General features: G+C 41.2%; 1 protein-coding gene and 1 pseudogene across 1 annotated transcript in view; both read right to left on the minus strand.

Annotated features, from left to right (window-relative positions):
* Slc16a2 (solute carrier family 16 member 2) overlaps positions 1-8,699 on the minus strand; it is a 123,768-nt gene that overhangs the window by 43,591 nt on the left and 71,478 nt on the right. The window lies entirely within an intron of this gene.
* Positions 1-8,699, minus strand: part of LOC116090834 — a 20,657-nt pseudogene that overhangs the window by 1,928 nt on the left and 10,030 nt on the right.

Below are 8,699 nucleotides of genomic sequence, written 5' to 3' on the forward strand. Positions count from 1 at the left end.
GCCTCTCCTGGTGCTCCTGAACTCTTAACTATTTCAAAGATTCTGGGGAAGTGAGCCAAGTAGTAATTCTCCCTAGGTGATCCCTTGTGCTATGACCATCTCATAAAGCAGGATGCTCCTTCATGTGTGGGCAATCATTTCTTTTATTGTTTAAGAAATAAAGCAAAATCCTCATGGGCTGTCTGGTGGCCTAGCAGTCTCAAGGAGGCTAAACTATCTCAGGGATCCTGTGTTGAGGCCCCAACCCAGACATAGCTGTGTGACCCTAGCCTGTTTCAGAAAACCAGTGGGCTTATCTGTAGTAGTGATTTTTCTCCTGCAGTACCTGTCTCAACTTTTTATTCCCAATGCTCTCACCTAGGCCTACAGGGTCAACTCCCACCTGAAATGTCACAATGGAAGAACCACCACAAAGCTACTGACTTCTGTCTCTCTCAGTGGAAGTTTTTCACAGCTAGGCCCAATCTGTTGTCATCATGATTTGCTTCTTATTGTCTTGGGCAGTTTGATTCACAGGGCCTCCTGGTTGGCACTCTGATGGTGAAGGAGGTCATTCAGCTGTCCCAGCAATCAGCCTTTCAAGATTTAGCAAGTGAGAGAGGAAAGGATACAGTGATTTTCAAGATTCAGCAAGTGAGAGAGGAAGGTTTGAAAACAAAAGCACCAGAGAAGGAGCAGTCGATAACTGAGCAAGAGCAGGGCCCACACAGCCCCCTCTTTCTGCAGCATCCTTGTGGCTCCTGGTTGCTAGGAGCAGGCGCTTTTGTTGCTAAGCAACGGGAGCCTGGTGGATTAAAATCAATTTCCCGAGCTCACTGACAGGGGGAGGGAGAGAAGATGGAATGCAGATGCCTTGGGGAAGATCTTTCCTGCTTAGAAGCCCTGCTGAAAGATGAGGAAGGTGACTGTGCAACAAACAAGCACCAGTACAGAGGCCTAGAAAGATGCTGGCAATTAAGGTGCAGATTAGAGCACTAATGAGTGCTACCGCTGCTCCTCTGGGAATTGCTAGGGAAGGCTGCCACTCTCTCAAGACTTTATGATCTGATTGGTCCAGCTTGGACTGGGCATAGGTTTTCTTACAAAGAAGAGCTCGGAGCTATATAGGGTCTGTGTGTTCTCAGGAGTCCTGGACTTAAATGGCAGCAACCATTGGGTATATACTCTCCCGTCTTTGCTAAGATAATAACCCCAGTGAAAAGGGCCCGAGAGATGGATTGGTAGTTCAGAGCACTTGTTGCCCTTGCACAGAACCTGGCTTTGGTTCCCAGTATCTGAGCCATGGATCTCAATCATTTTAGATCATCCTGAACCCTCTTCTGACCTCTGCAGGCACCAGGCATGGATGTGGCACAAGAACATACATTTAGGCAAAACGCATAAAACAAACAAACAAACAAACAAAAAAGCTCAAATGGAACAAGCAAACAAAAAACCAAGCTTACAACAAATCTCAGTGAAGACAGTATGCTCCTTTCCTCATTAAGGACACCTTTGTGAACTTTCCACACAGGGAACACCGTTTCCTCTGGCCACTGTCAGTGTTCCTGTGGCTACTTCCTGTGAGGTTTAAGAAAGTTATTGCAATCCATCTCTCTGTAGAGGTCTATAGCCTTCTCTTCTGTAAATTCCATGCTCTATTCTTAGTTATTCTTTAGGGTGCAAACTAAGGTTAGAGAATATGAGGAGGTGGCCTCCATTGTTGCATTTTATTTCTCCACTTCCTACTTTGTCTTTAGTTTTACAGGATGAGCCACCAGTATAGACCCATTGGTAGTACTCAGCCTCCAATTACTACCTGTATTTCTAGGTTTCTCCTATTGTCCTGCTTAGGTAAGAACCTCTTGGCCTATGCTGGAGATGTGGAATAGAGAGAGAAAACATGTATGTGGATGAACTTTACAAATTTACAAATGGGCTTTCTGTTGCAGAATTAGACAGGTGAAAGGCTTGAGAATCCTATAGAATCAAATCCGTCTGTTGAAGTGTAGTCTAAAATTCAACTACTTAAGGAGCTTGGACGTGTAGCTCAGTTAGTGGAGTGCTTTTCTAGCATGGACAAGGTCCTGGGTTTGACTTCCTCACTTGATACACCAGACATGGTGATGCATGCTTGTAATTCCAGCACTGGAGAGGTAGAGGCAGGATGAGCAGAAATTTAAGGTCATCTTTAGCTACATAGTGAGTTTGAGACCCTGTCTCAGAAAAAGGAATCACTGAAGATCTCTGGAAACTATCTCAATTGCCTACAGCAAGGCTGTAGTAAATCTTGGTAAGAATTACAATAGTCTGTGGCACTTGTGCCCTCATCTGCTCCCATCCAGCTTAATACACACTAGAGTCATTTTGAAAGAGGGAGCCTCAAGTGGGAAGATGCCCCTGCTGCTTTGGGCCGTGGGCAAGCCTGTGATACATTTTTTTGATGGATGATTGATGACTGATAAGGGAGGGTCCAGCTTACTGTGGGGGTGTTTCCCTAAGAAGTCAGGCTGAGCAAGCCAGTGTTCCTGTGGTAGGTAGCATTCCTCCATCAGCTCCTGCCTCCAGGTTTCTGCCTTGAGCTCTGGCTCTGACTTCCCTCAGTGATGGACTGTGATATGGAATTGTAAGGTGAAATACACCCTTTCTTCCCCAATTTGCTTTTTGTCATGGTTGTAACTACAGCAATTGACACCCTAGCTATATGATACATCCATGGCATTTTATTCTGGAATTGGGTGGGGTCAGTAAGCAACATGGTGTTTCCTCATCTTTTATCTCTTGCTACAGGATGGTAGTCTGACCCAGACGGGACAGATTGCTGGAATTTATCATCCCCATAAGCTTTTGCTCTCTGAAGCTTTATTCTACTTCTGGGGATGGGAGTTTTCTTTCCTCTAAGCTCACATTAGTAAGGGTGGGGCTCTTTACCGGGCAGAGTGACATGCCAGTAGGTAACATTGTGTTCAGATCATCTCTACTCCAGATCATCTGTAGGGAGAGGGTTCGATGCCAAGAGAGAAATGTGGAGGAAAATGGTGGCTTCCCATTCTTGTGCAGCAGCCTGCTCACAGGTATCACAAGCGTCACTCCGCTCTCCCTGCTTTTGGATCTAATGTACCAGAGCAGAGGTTCTGTCCAGAAGGAGATGCCAGCTTTAAGACTAGACAATTCCTGGGCTATGGATACAGCTTGGTGGTACAGCACTTGCCTAACATCTTCAAGGCTCTGGGACTGACCTCTAGTGCCATTGGTAGGGAAAAGCAGTTATCTAAAAGAAAAATGGTAAAATTTACTGCTTAAGGGATTTATCAGAACCAGCCCTCATTGTTGAATAATTAAGAGGACTGGGAGTACTATGACTCTAGCAGCCATTACAGAATGCTTAGACAAGATATGAGCTTAATAAAAAGAACCAGAGCAAAAGCTAAGAAAAAACTTCTTATGGTCTGAATAAGCCTCAGAGACAGTTGAAACCCTGCCCTTGTAATGGCCCTGACTTTAATTGGATGAGATTGTAGAATAATTTATACTCCAGGGCATTGTTAAAAATGCAATGGTGGAATTATGAGGCAATTAGTGCGAGCTAATAGGTGGGTGTGATATCACTAGAGATAGATTATCCAGGAGCCAAAAAGGAATCACAGGAAAAGAGGCAGAACTGTGCTAAGATCCCAGCAATGTGTGGTGGCAGAGGTGCATGCATGGCCAAGACTCAGACCTCTGAAGGGCAACCTGAAGGCTGTAAAATGAAGGGAAGTGGACTTTTCTGTACTCATGTAGCCAAGTCAGTAATAATATCGATAGTTGCTACAAAATGATATTTGAAATATCCAGTTTTCAAAACATTTGTGAGACATGCAAAGAAACAGGAAACTGGCAGATAAACAGGAAAAAAAATAGCAAGCAACAGTGCCTCGAGGGGGCAGATTGTCAACACAGAAGACAACGCAGCTGCTATAAACAGTTTTTAAGAACTAAAGAAAGCTATGCTTAAAGAGCCAGAGGGTGTATGATGACAATGTCATGCCAAATAGACCGTTAAAAAAGAAATGCAGAGTCTAAAAACAACCAATAAGAAATTCTATACTGAACACTACAATAACTGAAACAACTTTGGCTGAGGGTCTCAACAGTGCAAACCGTCAGCTAGGAAAGTGGGCAGAGCTCAGAGCAGCATGGGGCACTGTGAGCAGACACGTACATCCAATGGAATTCTGGAAAGAAGGGAGAGATGGAGAGAAGAAAATAAACAGTAAATTTTAAAGACAGACAGTAATCTATATAGCTAAGAAGTTGTATACATAAGAAATTGAGTGAACACAGGAAGAGTCATGGCATAAACATCACAAAGTGATGAGAATCAATGAATAAATAAATAAATAAATAAATGACATCTGAAACAGAAAAGCAACAGGAAATGATTCATCATGATTAAGAAGTAATAGAGGCCAAAGGTGGGATGATCTATGCAAAGAAAACTGTCAACACCTAATATTATATATGGAATGCCCCAAGTAAGCAAATACATAGAGACACAATGTAGATTACCAGTCACCGTGACCTGGGGAAGTAGATAGTGGTAAACATTCTGTCACATTACAAGCATATTAAAAACACTGAATCACATACTTTAGTAAATGAATTACTTGGTCTGGAAATTTTATAGGAATAAAAATTTAAACTTGAGTATAGCAGTCCATACCTATAATTTTAGGACTTTGAAAGCTGAGACAAGAGGATCGTGGCCTTGAGGACAGTCTAGACTATGCTGTGAGTTCCAGGGAGTGGCTCATGCTAAGTAGTGAGATGCTGGCACACAAACTTGTAAATCGAAACGAACAATGTACAATTCTACTTCAAAGGCCCAGAAAAATACAAAAAGGAACAGAATAAACCAAAGCAAACAGAAAGAAGCCAACACAAAAGGGGAGAACAGAAATAAGTAAGAGAATAAAAGAATGTGAAAGAAACCAACAAAACCACAAGTTAATTCTTTGAAAAGCTCTTCATACAAAATGGGAAAACTTAATGAGACTTACCAAAAGAGAGAGAGAGAGAGAGAGAAAGAGAGAGAGAGAGAAGACACAAGTTAATAAAATTAAGAATAAAGAGAGGACATAGATATTGGCCTTCCAGAAACAAAAGGAACTTAAAGAAAAGTTATGAACAATTGTATGCCACTAAATTAGATTACTTAGATGAAATGGGAAAAATGTCTAAAAAGCCATAAATGACCAAAATCCGAGCAAGGCACAGAAAATCTGAATAGAACCATGAGAGCTGTAATACTAATAATTAAATACTCTATTGCCCACTTTTAAACCTCATCTCACTGGTGACTTTTATAAAGTATTAAAAGAACTATTAATACCAGTTTTCATAAACTTTTCCAGACCCCAAACCTGTCAAAGACATAAAAGGGAAAGAAAAACACAGACTAATATCTCTTCTGGATATTGGTGCAAAACACAACAAATCCTAACACACTGAATCTGGTTCCATACGTAAAACATTTATACACATCACCTTACGGATCTTTTCTAGGAATACAATACTGACTTAACATCTGGAATAAACTAATTCAATGTAGTATAGCAATGAGAGGTATAAAAATTAGCAAAACATAGTCTTTTTTTTTTTTTTTAAAAAAAAAAGAAAACTACAACAAACTAGAAATAGAAGGGAATTTCTTCAATAAGGTAAAAAGCCATATATCAAAACCCAATGTTGAGCCTGGGAGTGGTGGCAGCCCACGGCTTTAATCCCAGTACTCGAGAGGCCGAGGCAGAGGCAGGCAGATCTTTGTGAGTTCAAGACCAACCTGGTCTACATAGCTAGTTCCAGGGCAGTCAGGGCTATACACAGAGAAACCTGGCCTTGAGAAAAAGCAACAAAACAAAATAAAGTAAAAAAAAAAAAAAAGCCCCCTCCCGCCAAAATCCAAGGCTGGGCTGGTGAAATGGCTCAGTGAGTAAAAGCATTTTTCCATGCAAGCTGGTCACCTGAGTTTTATCCTCAGACCACATGTGCAAATGCGACATCATTGCAGCAACCAAGTCTGAAAACCGGAACTCAGTGCCTAGGACGTGTATGATGGAAAAAGAGAAGCAAAAGTCCTCTGAATTGTCCTCTTGTCCTCTGAACTCTACAGTGCTGTGACATGCACTGGAATGTGCACACACATGGAAGTTGTTAGTAAAATGGCTGAAATTACAAATATTACGCTATGCGTTATCTTACCACCATGAAACAACTTACTTTTGTGTGTGTGTGTGTGTGTTTTAAAAGTTGCCAGTCAACTAAAAATGCATGCTGCTTTTGCAGAAGACCAAAGTTTGGTGGCCGGTACCTACATCAGGCAGTTTACAACTTCCTGTAACTCCAGCTCCAAAGGATCTTATGCCTTCATCTACCCTTTTTGGCACCTGGGTGGACATGTACACACACACACACACACACACACACACACACACACACACACACACAGTAAAATAAAGGCTGTCAGAAAGTGAAAGAATACTGCACAGCATGAGACAAAATATTTGCAGTAAGTTAAATAAACATTCTATATACAGAACTAGCTGGGTGTGGTGGCACGAGCCTGAAATCCTAGCACTAAAGATGCAGAGAAGCAGAACAGTGGTGAGCTTGCTGCCAGTCCGAATTTCATAGCAAGACTATCTATTGAAAAAAAAAACCACACCAAAGTAATAATAAAAACCTCTTAAAAGTCAACAACAAAGAGAAAAGTGACAGCAAATAAAAATAATAAAGGAAAAGAAAAAGAAAAAGAGGCCAGAGATAGTTTAGTGGTAGACTGCTTGCCTAGCATATGCAAGGCTCTTGAATCAATCTCCAGTATTGTTTGGGGGAACAATAAAACAAAACAAACACAAACAACAACAAACCCAAAACTGGTATGTTAGGTATGTTGGAAGTCATCACTCTGTCCTAACAATCAACAAAAATATAAACAAAGTTGAACCATCAACAACTGTTCATACAACCAATAGCCAACAGAGAAATGATCCTTCAAGGTAAACCAAACTACTATAGAAATGAACAAGCTAATAGACAGTAGCATACTACCAGGGGAGCGAACACTCTGAGAACCAACAGTGTCAAAGGAAAACCCAAGCTATAACTGACAAATTGCTGGAAGTTCATGGCACACGATCAGAGAACTGAAAGTTCCAAAGGACTGCTAATCATAGGAGGACTCCCATGTTTTTGTAAGCTCAGAGACCTACCAGGTTCTCATAATGAAGACTGAAGAAAAATAACCTCGTATTTCCATCAGAAGTATTAATCATTCTGAAATAAACTAGACTGGAGGATTTTGTTCTTAACAAGGCTTGCCTACATTCAAGAGATCACAATCAACCAATGCACACCCTCTCACTATTTCTTTTTAAATACAGGATCTTGCTGTGTAACTTTGCCTGGGTTGGCTTTGAACTTGCAGCAATGTTTGCTTCAGTGCTGAGTGTGTGCTACCAACCCTGGTTCAGATTTTGAAGTAGAGTTGTTGTTTAATAAAAGCTTAGACATGAGTGTTAAGAGAATTGAAAAATGCATTCAAGAAGAAAGACAGAAGAGAGAATGGATATGGGCTTCTTTAAGAAAGAATTGCCTAAGAAACTGTGTTCGTGTATGTGTTCATGTGTGCTTGGGCATGTATACATGACTGTGTATATGTGGAGGCCAGAAGCCAAAGTATATCTCCATCCTCCACTTTCAATATAACAACCTAATAGTGATTACTAATCCTCCTGTGTGTCTTCCTCTATCTTTTTTCTACTTTGTTTTTGTTTGTTTTGTTTTGCTTGTTTGTGCTGAGACAGGTCGCTCACCAAATCTAAAGCTCACTATTTGGTCAGACTGGCTAGCTAGCTAGCTCCAGGGATCTACAGTCTGCATTGCACCCTCTACCCTTCCAGGTATGTCATCATGTCAGGTTTTTGTGTGGATGCTGGGGATCTGAACTCGGGTCCTTCCTTGTGCTTGCACAGCAAGCACTTTATTAACTGAGCCATCCCTCTAGCCCACCCCCAAGAGGAACTATTGTAATTTTTAATATAACATTTATTTACATACACATACACACACATTACAGGTTAGAATTCACAGGTGAGGGAGGACATGCAGTTTTATCTTTCTGAGTTTGGGTCACCTCCCACAATATTATACTTTCCAGATCCACTCATTTACCTTCAAATTTTATATTTTTTTTAATGTACAGCCGAATAAAATTCTATTATATTTAAGTAACACATTCTTGTTATCTATTTATGTTCTCAAAATATTTTAATCACAATTTGGGGATTTTTACCCTGACTTGATCACTCAGTTCTTGGATAAAAGACACACACAACCTTTATATTTACAATAAGCTTTAAACAGCACAAGAGCTGGGATGATATCTACGCTTTATGTCATTAAAGTCTACTTTTTTTTTCTTCTCAAAATATTTAATTTTGTTTGAAAAGGATACATTCCCAACTTCCCTCCCTACCACATCACTCTGGCCCACCAGCAGTGACACACTCGCACAGTCACACACACACATAAGGCCAATGTGCTGCTGTCTGCTTCTACCTCTGCAGCTGGGACAAAGGGGTTTTCTCTTGGCCCCTTTCCCCAGCAAAGGTAGGGAGAGGGGTTGCTGGAATGCGGCTCCCAGGGAGGATGCAGAGCCCCACACACTCTACCAATCA

Source organism: Mastomys coucha, chromosome X (assembly GCF_008632895.1).
Source record: "Mastomys coucha isolate ucsf_1 chromosome X, UCSF_Mcou_1, whole genome shotgun sequence".
NCBI lineage: Eukaryota > Metazoa > Chordata > Mammalia > Rodentia > Muridae > Mastomys > Mastomys coucha.